This window comes from Rhinoderma darwinii, chromosome 4 (assembly GCF_050947455.1).
Source record: "Rhinoderma darwinii isolate aRhiDar2 chromosome 4, aRhiDar2.hap1, whole genome shotgun sequence".
Lineage (NCBI taxonomy): Eukaryota > Metazoa > Chordata > Amphibia > Anura > Rhinodermatidae > Rhinoderma > Rhinoderma darwinii.
The window spans coordinates 331,716,334-331,729,786 of NC_134690.1; the positions used below are offsets into that span (position 1 = coordinate 331,716,334).

The window sequence follows — 13,453 nt, forward strand, 5'->3', positions numbered from 1 at the left end:
ATAACTCTTTTATTTTTCCGTCAACATAGGCGTATGAGGGCTTGTTTTTTGTTGGAGGAGTTGTGTTTTTTAATGGCATATTTTTTTGGTGCATATATTATATTGATTAACTTTTATTAACTTTTTTGGGGGAACGGAATTGAAAGGAACGCTATTCCTGCATTGCTTTTCGCATTTGAAATGTATGCCGTTCACCATGCGGCATAAATACCATGTTACCTTTATTTTATGGGTTGGTACGATTACGATGATACCACATATGTTAGGTTTTTTATGTTTTATTACGTTTGCACAATAAAAAACCTACTAATTAAAAATAATACATTTTTGCATAACCGTATTCCAAGAGCCATAACTGTATTATTTTTCCATTGATATCGCAATATGAGGGCTTGGTTTTTGTGGGACAAGGTGTAGTTTTCAGTGTTACTATTTTGGGGTGCGTGGGACTTATTGATTAACTTTTATTATATTTTTTTGGTGGGGGAATGCCGAAAAAAAGCGATTTTGATGTTGTTTTTAGCGGGTTTTTTTGTACGGCGTTCACTATACAGTTGAATTAATGTGTTAACTCTATTCTTTTTGCTGTTACGATCGCAGCAATACCATATATGTGTACTCTTCATGTTTGATTTTACACTTTTATTAAATAAAACCACCTTTTATGGAAAAAATTGTTTTATTTTATTTTTACTGTTCACATTTTTTTTTAATATTGTTAAAAACTTTATTTGACTGTTTTTAATTATTTTTTTAAGTCCCACTGATCACAGATGTAATACTTTCGTATACTTAACATACCAAAGCATTATTGCCTGTCAGTGTAAAATTGACAGGCAATCTATTAGGCCATGCCTCTGGCATGGCCTAATAGGCATACAGCCAGGGCAGGCCTGGGGGTCTTTGTTAGACACCCGGCTGCCATGGAAACCTGTTGGCGGCCGGAGATCGCATTTGCGGGCCGCCGATGGGTGACAGAGGGAGCTCCCTCCCTCTGTCTATAGTTTTAAATGCTGCGGTCACTATTGACTGCGGCCTTTAATGGGTTAAACGGCTGAGATGGAAGGTTTCTTCAATCTCGGCAGTTGCAGCGGGAGCCTAGCTGTCAGTCATAGCCGGGCTCCCGCGGCTATCGTGCGGGCACTGCTTCTGTGCCCGCACGATCTCCATCACGTACATGCGGGAAGGGGTTAATAACCTTTCATGAATAAATCCTCTAAAAAAAACAAATAACAGTCAGTGGTCAAAAAAAATAGGAAGATACACTTGTCCGTTGTTTTCACCTATAGGAGCCAACATTTCCCATAGAGCTCTGATTGCCCACAGGTACTTGGTTGCCCCCAGGACTTAAAGGTTTTGACTTTTTTCTGACCAATGACCCACAATTCCCAATCCATCCCCCAGAAATGAGGCCCTCTTCATTATTACGCATAACCTATAGAATATTTGTCACATCCTAATTTTTCCTATTAAACATAAGATCGCTATACAAATAAAAACATTATTAAAAGTCAGTGGTCAGAAAAAATAGGAAGATACACACGTCCGTGGTTTTCACCTATAGGAGCCACCATTTCCCATAGAGCTCTGATTGCCCACAGGTACTTGGTTGCCATAGGACTTGACGTACTTTTTTCTGACTAATGACACAATTTTCACATTCAAAACATTATACACATTCCCTCATTTATCCCCCCAGAAATGACACTTTCTCTACAACATTACTTTTAACCTATAGAATTTGTTCTATTACACATAATATTTGCTCCCACATTTCCTGTCATTCTCCTCTTGTTGAACATCCATCCCTGTTATAAATTCCCTCCCTTTCCTCCATGAGGCTTTTTCTAGTACAGCTGAAATATTATCCATTTTTTTTGTTACTCGATAAATATTCTACAATTATTCTCCTAGGACATATTGTGTGTAATCTAGATATTAATTGGTTTTCTTGTGAATCGTTCCCACGTCTAGATTACAGAGGTCGGATACTTACGTCTTCATCCTCTTCTATAGCCATTTCTTCTCCCATAGAGCTCCATGTGACAACTGATACTTTGTAGCTTTGAAGTGTTGTATATTTTCAAGACGTCCTATAAGACAAAAGAGAAATATGAGAAAAAGTCTCTATTAAAATATACATTTAGTTTTTCAGAGAATAATAATAATCCCGCCACTCCTGACCCACAACCTCGATTTACTTTCCTCTTTTGGGAAGGGCTCTCTTCTCTTGTTTTAGGTCATGACCAGACGTGGCGTATTTTTTCCGCCACTGTCCGCATCAATGCCGCACATATTCTGCGTTGCAGATTCTGTTGCGGCTCTGCCTAAAATGGGCATTAACCCCTTAATGACCAGCCTATTTTGGCCCTTAATGACCAAGCTATTTTTTACGTTTTTCAATCGTCGTATTCCAAGAGCTATAACCTTCTTATTTTTGCGTCGACATAGCTGTATAAGGTCTTTTGCGGGACAAGTTGTATTTTTTAATAGCACCATTTTTAGGTACATATTATTTATTGATTAACTTTTATTAACTTTTTTTTGGGGGGAATAGAAAAAAATCTGAAATTTCGCCACCCTTTTTTGCGTCCTAAATCTACGCCGTTTACCGTGTGGTATAAATAACACAATAACTTTATTCAGCGGGTTGTTACGATTGCAACGATACCAAATTTGTATAGTTTTTGTAAGTTTTACTACTTTTACACAGTAAAAACCCTTTTTTTTCAAAATTATTTGTTTTTGTGATTCCATATTTGAAGAGCCGTAACGGTTTTATTTTTTCGCCGATGCAGTTGTATGAGGGCTTTTTTTTTGCGGGACGACTTGTAGTTTTTATTGGTACCATTTTTGGAGTAGATGCGACTTTTTGATCACTTTTTATTACATTTTTTTAAAGTCATTATTCACAGAAAACAGCAATTTTTCCATAGTTTTTTATTATTTTTTTACGGCGTTCACCGTGCGGGTTAAATAATGTAATAGATTTATAGTCGGGGTCGTTACGGACGCGGCAATACCAAATATGTGTAACTTTTTAACTTTATTTAGTTTTTTTAATAGTAAAGCATTTTGTAAGGGGAAAAGCTGGGTTTTTAATTTTTTTTCACATTTTTTTTTAAATTAACTTTATTAAACTTTTTTTTCACTTTTTTACTAGTCCCATTAGGGGACTATAATATGCGATTCTGCGATCGCATTTATAATACACTGCCATACTTTTGTATTGCAGTGTATTACTGCCTGTCCGTTTAACACGGACAGGCATCTGCTAGGTCATACCTGCGGCATGATCTAGCAGGCATTCACTCCAGGCAGCCTGGGGGCCTTTATTAGACCCCCGGCTGCCATGGGAGACACAGATACTCGGCGATCGTATCGCCGGGTGTCGGTGGGGGAGAGAGGGAGCTCCCTCCTTCTCTCCAAAACCACTCAGATGCGGTGCTCGCTATTGAGCACCGCATCTGAGGGGTTAAACGTGTGAGATCGATACTAATATCGATCTCAAACGGCAGAGCAGGGACGCTCCCAGCCCTCAGCTGCCTCTAGCAGCTGAGAGCAGGGAGATCTGACAGCTCCCTTCTCGACGTAAAAAGTCTATGGCATCGGAATAAGGCCCGTTAGTGACCGACGTAGAAACACGATGGGCCGGTCACTAACGGGTTAAATTGATGCGGACAAGCCGTTGCGTATTGAGGTGAAAGTATTTCCCTTCTCACTATCAGTGCAGGATAGAGAGTTGGGACAGCACTTTCCCTAGTAAAAGTAAAAGAAATTCTCACTTACCTGGCCGTTGCCTTGGTGACGCGTCCCTCTCTTGACATCCAGCCCGACCTCCCTGGATGACGCAGCAGTCCATGTGACCGCTGCAGCCTGTGATTGGCTGCAGCCGTCACTTGGACTGAAACGTCATCCCGGGAGGCCGGACTGGAGGAAGAAGCAGGGAGTTCTCGGTAAGTATGAACGTCTATTTTTTTTACAGGTTGATGTATATTGTGATCGGAAGTCACTGTCCAGGGTGCTGAAACAGTTACTGCCGATCGTTTAACTCTTTCAGCACCCTGGACAGTGACTATTTACTGACGTCGCCTAGCAATGCTCCCGTAATTACGGGTGCACAGACGTAGTCACCCGAATTTACGGGAGCCCCATTGACTTCCTCAGTCTGGCTGTAGACCTAGAAATACATAGGTCCAGCCACGAATGAAGAACTATCATGTTCGTAAAACCAATTCGCTGCGCAGCACACATAACATCGGTGGATTTCATTGCGGAATTTTGACTCTCCATTGAAGTCAAAGGAGAAATTCCGCAATGAGTCCGCAACAAGTCCGCTACACGTCCGCAACAGTCAGAGTATGCTGCGGACACCAAATTCCGCACCGCAGCCTATGCTACGCAGCGTGTAAACTAACCTAACTAAAAAGCTGTGGAAAGCAATAAAGAAACGTGTATACTGCGGATTTCCACAGCGGACTGTCCGCTGCGGAATTCCAGAGCAATTCCACCACGTCTGGTCATGCCTTTATACTTCTAATGTTTTGCATTGGGGTCTGTTTTTGTACCTCTCTATCCTACAATGTACAGCACTGCATAATATGTTGGTGCTGTATAATTTATGGATAATAATCATTCTATGATCCGCTGTACATTTATATTCTTATTCCGAAAGTTCATATTGAATTTTTAGTAATTGTTTTCTCAAATAAAATAAATAAATAAATAAACTCGCTGTCAGATCTTTCATTTTCCATATTGTGATCCTTACCCTGTTATCAGCGCACTGTCTGCATTTAGGTCTAGTAGCCGCATGTTAACTTCCTCTGACTCTTGCAAAATGGCTACTGCTACCATGGCAACCAGTGCAACACTGGCCCCATTATTCTAAACAATACCTAAACTGTTCCTCTGGAAAAAACTGGAAGAAATGTCAGTTGGAAATGATATATCATGGGATGTAACTGCTAATATATAACATGTGAGCGGGGCTTATGTTTAGATACAATTGGCCCCATTTATCGAAATTGTCTATGGCCCAGTTCACACAGAATTTTTTTGGCGCTGATTTTGACACGGAAACAGCCCCAAAAACGTCCAAAACCGCCTCTCATTGATTTCAATGGGAGGCATTTTCTTTCCGAGGTGGCTTTTAGCCTCACACGGGAAAATAAAGCGGCATGTCCTTTCTTGTTGCACTTCCACCTCTGACCTTCTATTGAAATTAATAGGTGGCAGAAAAAGCGTTTTTCACTGCGTTTTTTCCCCACGACGCTCAATGGCCACGGGAAAATTACATTTTGAGGCAGATTTTTTTCTGCCTGCAAAATCCTCTGTGTGATCCAGGCCTAAAAGAAAAGCTGTTCTTGTTGCCCATAGCAACCAATCATAGTGCAGCTTTCATTGAACTCTGATTGGTTGCTATGGTCAACAAGTCCAGGTTTTCTTTTAGACAATTTAAAAAAATCTCCCTTAATAAGTGTCAATGTTGACCGCAGCAACCAAACAGATCACTACCTTAAATGTTAAACTAGCACTAGGAAAACTGTATTCTGATTGGTAGGACTTACACTTTATAGCTATACAAGTTGTATGTAGGGGGCCATTAGATTTTACTATTTCCAAGCTCTTTCCAGGGCGAGGGGCGGCAATAATTTTCCATGTTGTGAACTTGACCTTGTTATTAGCGCTCTGTCTACATTCATGTCTAGTAGCTGCATGCTCACTCCCTCTAACTGACTCTAGCAAAATGGCTGCTGCTACCATGGCAATCAGTGTAACAGTGGCTGCGCTGTTCTAAAAAATACCTAAACTGTCCCTCTGACTGTCCCATTGGATCCAGACCATTTGGGAGCAAGGCTGGCATTAAATTTATATGTACCCTTGTACCCCTATGAAGGGGCAGAGCTAGGGGGGCTTGTAGGTTATGTGCTCCAGATGCTAGGTGCCTTACAACTATGCCCTCGGGCAACAGAGTCACATTGATCCTCCTTACCTTCACATTGTCAGCGCTTTGCTCTCCATGTATCTGCTAGTACAAACAGTTTTCATCCTTGTGGCAGACAGTGGCAGTCATCTTCATGTGATGTATGTCGGACAATCTGTGGAACTGACAGTAGAACTGCTGATTAAAAAGGGGCGTGGCTTAAACATTGAGGCAATAAATGTCATAGTCAACCACAGCAACCAATCAGATCACTGCTTGGAATTTTAACCCTTAACCACCGCAGCCAGTTTTTACCTTTCTGACACAGCCCACATTTTTAAAATCTGACATGTGTCCCTTTATGTGGTAATAACATTGTAATGCTTTTACTTATCCAAGCAATTCTGGGGTTGTGTTTTCATGACAGTTTGTACTTTATGTTAGGGCTAAATTTTGGTTGATGCATTCTAATTTTATTTAAAAAAACACCAAAATCTATTGAAAATGTGGAAGAAAATTTGCATTTCTCTGCTTGTAACACAGATAATGATACCACCAAAATACTTAATAATTATCATTTCTCATTTGTCTACTTTATGTTGGCATCATTTTCTAAATATCCTTTTATTTTTTTAGAACGTTAGAATTCTATAAGTTTAGCAGCAATTTTCACATTTTCAAGACAATTTCCAAAACCATTTTTTTTTTTAAAGACTAATGCCCCATGCACACGGCCGGCTGCTGATGGCCACGGACAGACACCAGTGCTCCCATATAATGTATGGGAGCACAGTCTGTAAAAAGAAAAAAATAGGACATGTCTTATCTTTTGCAGAGTCTTTCTACGGCACGGACACCTTCCCGTAAATATATGGGAAGGTTTCTATCGGCCATAGAAATGAATGGGTCCTAAATTACGGACGAAGTCTACGGTCGTGTGCATGGGGCCTAAATCAGGTCTGAAGTGTCCTTGAGCAGTGTAAATATTAGAAACCCCAACAAATTACTTAATTTCAAAAACTGCAATAGCCCCAAGAATTATATTTTGATATTTTGCCCCCCCCCCAATATATACCGTAAAGTCCCTGCGTCTTATAGTCTGCAGTCAAGGGACCCGGCATCGCCGGGCGCCATGACCGCTTTCTTGCTTAACCCCTTCTTCACCCATGACGTGTCGGCACATCATGGATCTGGAGGGGGGTGATGTATGGAGCGGGCTCACGCGCTAAGCCCGCTCCATACACTGCAGGTGTCAGCTTTTGACATGCTGCTATAACGGCCAGGAACAGCAATTTCACTGTTCCTGGCAGTTTAAAGGGCTTATGCCATAAAACACATGTATCCTCCCTATCCACAGGATAGGGGATACATGTGTGATCGATAAGTAAAACGGGGATCCAAAGTTACCAAGACCGCTGCACGAGAAGCTGTGACTTCCGCGTTCTGTGTCCGGCAGCTTCATAAAGATCAATTTGATTCTTCTGCGCATGCATGAGCGGCTCTCCATTGATCTCTATGGAGCTGCGGAACAGATAAGCCGGACACAGAATCCGGAAGTCCAGGCTTCTCATGTAGTGCTTTGGGTGACTTTCGCTCCCCTGTTCTCCTTATTGCTGGGGCTCCCAGCGGTCAGACCCCCAGCGATCTCACATGTAGCCCCTATCCTGTGGATAGGGGATACATGTGTTTTATGGCAAACCCCTTTAAATAGTTAAATGCCGTGGTCAATAGCGACCGCAGCATTTATAGGGGTTTTTCTATGAAGGACATTTATGACATATCCACAGGATATGTCATAAATGTCAGATAGATGCAGGACCCGCACCTATCTCTAGAACCGGACCCCCTAAACCCCGTTCTAGCTTTCTGTGCTCTTCCGGCCACTTGATTACATGTGGAGTTACTGAAACAGCGTAACTCGCTGAGCTACGCTGTTTCCGTAACTCCCATAGAAGTGAACAGTAGTTACGGAAACAGCGTAGCTCGCATGCTACGCTGCTTCCGTAACTGCCATTCACTACTATGGGAGTTAGGGAAACAGCGTACACTGTGTCAGTGACTCCACATGTAACCAAGTAGCCGCTGGTTCAAGTCCCCTAGGGGAACTAATAAAATGTGTAAAAAAAATAAAAAAATATTACATACATTTTCAGGAGTTTAAAAATAAATAAATATTAAAAGTTAAAAAAAAAACCTTTTCCCATTTTCCCCAAGCACAATGTAAAAAATAAAATAATTTGGTATCGCTGTGTCCGTAAAAGTCTGATCTATTACAATATACCATTATTTAACTCGCATGGTGAGTTTTAAAATGTAAAATATCAAAATAGTTTTTTTGTCACCTTAGTGCTTAAAACATGAAATGAAGAAAAAAAGTGATCAAAAAAATCGTATGCACCAAAAAATGGTGCCAATAAAACGATAGCTCGTCCCGCAAAAAATAAGCACTCCCACCGCTCAATCGATGAAACAAATATAAAAAAAATGTTGGCTCTCAGAATGTGGTAAAATAGAATAAATAATTTTTTAACAAATAATTTTTTAACAAATTATTTTTTTCGTATTTTCTGTTGTCTAAAACCTGGGTGCGTCTTATGGTCAGGTGCGTCTTATAGTCCGAAAAATACGGTACTTTTTTCTGACTACCTACACAATTTCTACATTCAAAACAACACACACAATTCCCCATCCACCCCCCCCCCCAGAAATGACACCCTTTATAACATCATGTTTAGCCGATATAATATTTGTTAGTCCATATTTTGTCCTATCAAACATAGTATTTATTCCCATATTTCCTATATTGCAAAATATCTGCTCTTACCATGATCTCCTCACGCTACATATCTCTTCCTCTATTAATAACCTTTCATAAAGAAGCCCTCTAAAAAAACATAATAACAGTCAGTGGTCAGAAAAATAGGAAGATACACATGTCTGTCGTTTTCACCTATAGGAGTCACCATTTCTCATAGAGCTCTGATTGCCCACAGGTACTTGGTTGCCCCCAGGACTTAAAGATTTTATCTACTTTCTTCTGTCTAATGGCACAATTTCTACATTCAAAACATAACCCACAATTCCCATCCCCCCAGAAATTACACCCTCCACATCATTACTCATAATCTATAGAATATTTCTCACATCCAAATTTGTCCTATTAAACATAACACCCCTATACAAATGAAAGCAATAACCAGTTCAGGACCGGGCTATTTTGAGCCTTCAGGACCAGACACTGTTTAGCCATTTTTAGCACGCGGTAGTTAAATGGCTATAACTTTTTTATTTGCTGCGCTAGCGACGTGATTTTTGCAATATTTTTTCCGTAGACAATGCAGGTTTCTTTTTTAATCATTTTTGTAAACATCCTTTTTGCTATTTTAGAATTTTTAGGCTTAAAGTTTGAAAATAATAGTAAAAAATAAGCATTTTTAAATTTCAGCAATTTTTTTTTTTTGGTAATAACATAGTTTTACTCTAAAATAGACCTCTTATTTGTGATCGTTAATGTCTACCGTAAATTTGAATATATTACATGTCTATAATTGGGTCCAGGCTAGCGTTACGACAATGATTGGCGGGGGGAACGTATTTTATGTGTATTTATTTATTTATAATTTTTTTGCACTTTACTTTACTTTTATTTTTTTATTACTATGGTCTGTCACTCAAAGGTCAAAAAAGACCTTTGGGGAACTTTGTATATTTTTTTTCTTTCTTTTACACCATCTTTTTCTACTGTAACTGGGGCTGCACAGTAGCCCTAGTTACAGGGGAAATCAGCCCTCTCATAGTAACTATTGTAACTAATGGAGCTGTGATTGGTCTAATTAGACCCAGTAGTAGTCTGCCACTAACGGCACCCGGCAATCATGTGACCAGTCACATAAACACCGGGATCAATAGAGACAGCGGCGCGGCCGCTGCCTCTATTCCAATACACAGCGTTCATTGAGCGCTGTGTACAAGTGATTAGAGAAGACAAAAGCAGGGAAAGCTGCTTCTATCCTCTCCTCAGGGTCCCCGGCAGTCACTGACTGACAGAGACCCGACTTACAGCTGCCCGATCGCTCGGGCAGCAAGATAAAACCCGGGCCATAAATAGTCTATGGCGCGCGTTTTAAGGACCCTGACAGCTGGCCGTAAAAACACAGTCAGCGGTCGGGAACCAGTTAAAAACAGTCAGTGGTCAGAAGATATAGGAAGTTGTTAGAGTGATCTCCATCAATCTTAAGTTCCTTTTCTAGATAACAGAATTTGTCCAGGATTCAATTAAATTCACAAAAATGACAGATCGGCAGAGATTGCACATACAATGGTTTGATGTACAGAAATCTAAAATGGCTGTGAACGGAGCCTTTATTTATAGGTTCACGCTTTCACTTAACACACATTAACCAATGCCATGTATACAAATGCATGCATTCAAAAATACTTCTATATAAGGTAATGACTTTCTTCCTAGAATCCTTTCAAACACATCAAATATTTATTAGTTTGGATTGCTAGATGACGTCATCTTAATTCCATGTATTCAAATGATGGGGAAAGGGAATGGAAATCTTAAAACATATCTTATACATATCTCATACATATCTAATTGAATATAATGCCGTTTTTTTGATAATTTATACAATTTATCCAAATTACTCTAATAGCATCCAACGATTCTAGCCCTATGGGACCCGATATCCTCTGAAGGTGAAAACTTGGATCCTCCTATCCCTTCCTAAACTAGTATAGTGGCCATTAGATTGGGGAATCTACCTATCATGAGTTACAGCCGAAACTGTGGTATATCACGGATTATACGGGTAGCCATATAAACAGTGGGATTAGAGATGAGCGAACTTATCAAAAGTTCGGTTCGGCTAGTTCGCCGAATTTCACAAAAAAGTTCGGTTCGGACCGAACTAGTTCTGACCGAACCTGTCACTTACGTGCGCCGAGCATGCTACTGTCCGGGGTGCTGATAGAGTTAATGGGCTGCACTAACTCTTTCAGCAACCTTCACAGTACATGCTCGGCGCGCGGAAAATACAATTTTAATAAATGTAATAAAAAAATAAAAATTATACGTTCGTACTTACTTTCCTCCTGTCCGGCCTCCAGCGATGACGTTTCATCCCTTTCGCCGCTGCAGCCAATCACAGGCTGTAGTGGCGGTCACGCACGCCAGGATGACGCTTCATCCCACGTGACCGCCTCTGCAGCCAATCACAGGCTGCAGCGGCGACATGGATGAAACGTCATCGCTGGAGGCCGGACAGGAGGAAAGTAAGTATGAACGTATTATTTTTTTTTTTGGCATGTATGTATGTATGTATGTTGGCATGTATGTATGTTGTCATGTATGTATATCTGTGCATGTATGTTGGCATGTATGTATATATGTGCATGTTTGTATGTATATTTGCATGTATATATTTGCATGTATGTATGTTTGCATGTATGTATTTTTGCATGTATGTTGTCATGTATGTATGTATGTATATTGTCATGTATGTATGTATATATGTGCATGTGTGTATGTATATTTGTATGTATGTTTGCATGAATGTATGTATGTTTGCATGTATGTGTGTTTGCATGAATGTATGTTTGCATGTATGTATGTATGTATGCATGTTTGTATGTATATTTGCATGTGTGTATATATATATATGTATGTTGTCATGTATGTATGTATGTATGTTATGTATGTATATATGTGCATGTATGTTGGCATGTATGTATATATGTGCATGTGTGTATGTATGTATATTTGCATGTATATATTTGCATGTATGTATGTTGTCATGTATGTTTGTATGTATATTTGCATGTATATATGTTTGCATGTATGTATGTATGTTTGCATGTATGTATGTTGTCATGTATGTTTGTATGTATGTTGTCATGTATGTATGTATATATGTGCATGTATGTATGTTTGCATGTTTTTATTTTTGCATGTATGTTTATATATATGTGCATGTATGTAATTATGTTTGCATGTATTTATGTTTGCATGTATATTTGTGCATGCTTGTATATATGTATGTATGTATCTTTGCATGTTTGTTTGTTTGTATGTATGTTTTCATGTGTGTGTGTGTGTGTATGCATGTATGTATGATAGTTTGCATGTATATATGTGTGTATGTTTGCATGTATGTATATTTGCATGTATATATGTGCATGCTTGTATGTATGTTTGTATATATGTATGTATGGCCATGTATGATACTGTCTGCTGGCGCCCTGTATCTAAGTCAACTTCACGGCAGGCTTCTATACATGGTATAACAGTCAGTATCACACATTAAACTGAATCTAAGCCTACGACATGTTTTATTAAATTTTTTTTTTTCACAGGTTTGGTGTTTGGACTACGTCGGTTTCGAGGACTACTTAGATGACGTGTTTTTTTTCTACAATAAAATGGTTAATGAGGGTTGTGTTGGGGGTGCTTTATTTCAATAAAATATTTTATCTATATCTTTGTCTTTTTCTTTTCAAATTTTATTACTACCACTTTAGTAATGGCCGCTGTCTGAGTGACAACATCCATTACTAAGGCGAGGCTTAGTGTTAGCCGGTGCAGAGGCTAACACTAACCACCATTATTACCCCGGTACCCACCACCACCAGGGGTGCCGGGAAGAGCCAGGTACGATCCAGTACCCGTCCATCTGTTGGGATGGTCGGGCTCTGGGGCGGCCGCAGGCTGGTATTATGAGGCTGGGAAGGGCCAAAAACAGTGGACCTTCCCACCCTTGTAATGCTAGGCTGCTGCTGCTGTGTTGTATCTGGCTGGTTATAAAAGTGGGGGGGACCCCACGTCATTTTTTTAAATTATTTATTTAAATTTTTTCTTTTTAAAAGACATGGGGTTCCACCCAATTTATCATAACCAGCCACATACAACACAGTGTTATTAGCCTGGGAATGGACAAAACCAGTGGCCCTTCCCACCAATGTAATGCCAGACTGCTGCGGCCTTGTATATGGCTGGTTATTAAAAATGTGGGGGACCCGTCTATTGCTAAATTTGTTAAATTAAAAAAAAAAAACGACGTGGGGGTCCCCCCCATTTTTATAACCAGCCCGATACAACACAGCAGCAGCAGCCTAGCATTACAAGGGTGGGAAGGTCCACTGATTTTGGCCCTTCCCAGCCTCATAATACCAGCCTACGGCCGCCCCAGTACCCGACCATCACAACAGATGGTCGGGTACTGGATCGTACCAAGCTCTTCCCGGCACCCCTGGTGGTGGTGGGTACCGGGGTAATAATGGGTGGTTAGTGCTAGCCTCTGCACCGGCTAACACTAAGTACCGCCTTAATAATGGACGCTGTCAATCAGCCAACTGCCATTATCTAGGCACTAATAAAGTTTAAAAAAAAACACAAAGACAATTCTTTTTTATTGAAATAAGAAATACCCAACAAAACCCTCGTTAACCATTTTATTAAAATTTGAAAAAACGTAGATCTACGCAGTAGTCCAATGAATCGAAGATGTAGTCCAATCAGTACAT

At 40.0% G+C, this 13,453-nt stretch overlaps 1 long non-coding RNA gene across 1 annotated transcript in view; it reads right to left on the reverse strand.

Moving 5' to 3' along the window:
- Nucleotides 1–6,101, reverse strand: part of LOC142761248 (uncharacterized) — a 90,129-nt gene extending 84,028 nt beyond the window's left edge. The window contains exons 1-2 of the long non-coding RNA XR_012883580.1: nucleotides 5,996–6,101; nucleotides 1,997–2,093 (exon numbers count right to left, since the gene is read on the reverse strand). This is a non-coding gene — a long non-coding RNA (uncharacterized LOC142761248). The remainder of the gene's footprint in view (nucleotides 1–1,996; nucleotides 2,094–5,995) is intronic.
- Nucleotides 6,102–13,453: the final 7,352 nt, after the last annotated feature.